General features: G+C 38.7%; 1 protein-coding gene across 10 annotated transcripts in view; it reads right to left on the bottom strand.

Annotated features, from left to right (window-relative positions):
• LOC106871624 (myb-like protein A) overlaps positions 1-1144 on the bottom strand; it is a 169751-nt gene that overhangs the window by 103317 nt on the left and 65290 nt on the right. The window lies entirely within an intron of this gene.

Here is a 1144-nt window from a genome sequence, read left to right on the forward strand (position 1 = left end):
TGGTTTGGTGGTTTATCTGTTAGTGTGTTTGTGTGTGTGTGTGTGTGTATGTGTGTAAGACGTAGTGGAAGAAATTAGTAGCAGGACTGGTTAGTGGACGCTTATAGACAGTGTAGGTAGAAAGTCAACAGGCGGTTTCTTGAGTATGTGTGTGTTCGTGTTTGTGTGGGGTTGTAGGTGTTGGGTACGTAACTCACACACACTCACACACACACATTCTGATCGAAGATTTAGGTTAACATATTTAGCCGAGAGAATTGTGGTGACATATGGTCTGATTGTTTGTCGTATTAGCATTGTGTGACTGCGACGTTTTGTTTCTTTTGCGAGCGTTTCTGTTGCGTATTTGCGTTCAGTTACGTGTCGTTGGTCGAGCTTATGTTGTGTGTGTATGTGCGTGTGTGTGTGTGTGTCTATGTGAAATGTGAATCGATTAGCCTATCGATATCTCTTTTTCAAAATATATGCACGCAAACTCACCAACAGGCACATATGTATACATACATAAGTAAGAACAACGAAAGATCGTGTCTGATACACTCAACACCACGTAGATCCCCGGAAGATGTCCACCACATAGAAATAGTTCTAAAAATGTGCGCCTTGGGCTTCAAAAAGCCCCTTATTCAATAAATCTGGGAGCTTATAGACGATCTTAACAGAGAATTGCTGCTTCTTGCTCCAATACTTGAAGATTGTATCACCAGCTGATTCAACAGATTAACGCTTAACTATTTAGCACGAGCAGACTTCCTCTCCTTTTTCTTTCCACTTTCAGATCACTGACATATTTCTTATCTCTAAGTTTCTATCATTTATACCGTGAATCTCTTCTAATGACCCACTATACCACACACTATTATTCTCATATATACTTCTAGGTAGAGCGCAAGACTCTTGCTCAAGGTGCTGTGCAATGACACTGAACTCGAAACCACGCGTTCTCGAAGCGCACTTCTTCACAACACAGCTATGCCTATATGTATATATATATGTATATGTACATGTGTGTGTGTTTGTGTGTACATATGTACATATATATACATATCCGAGTGAATTTGGCAGATAGAAACTGAAAGAACCCCGTCCTATATATATATATATGTGTGTATATATATATATATATATATATATATATATATAT

Source organism: Octopus bimaculoides, chromosome 2 (assembly GCF_001194135.2).
Source record: "Octopus bimaculoides isolate UCB-OBI-ISO-001 chromosome 2, ASM119413v2, whole genome shotgun sequence".
NCBI classification, from domain to species: domain Eukaryota; kingdom Metazoa; phylum Mollusca; class Cephalopoda; order Octopoda; family Octopodidae; genus Octopus; species Octopus bimaculoides.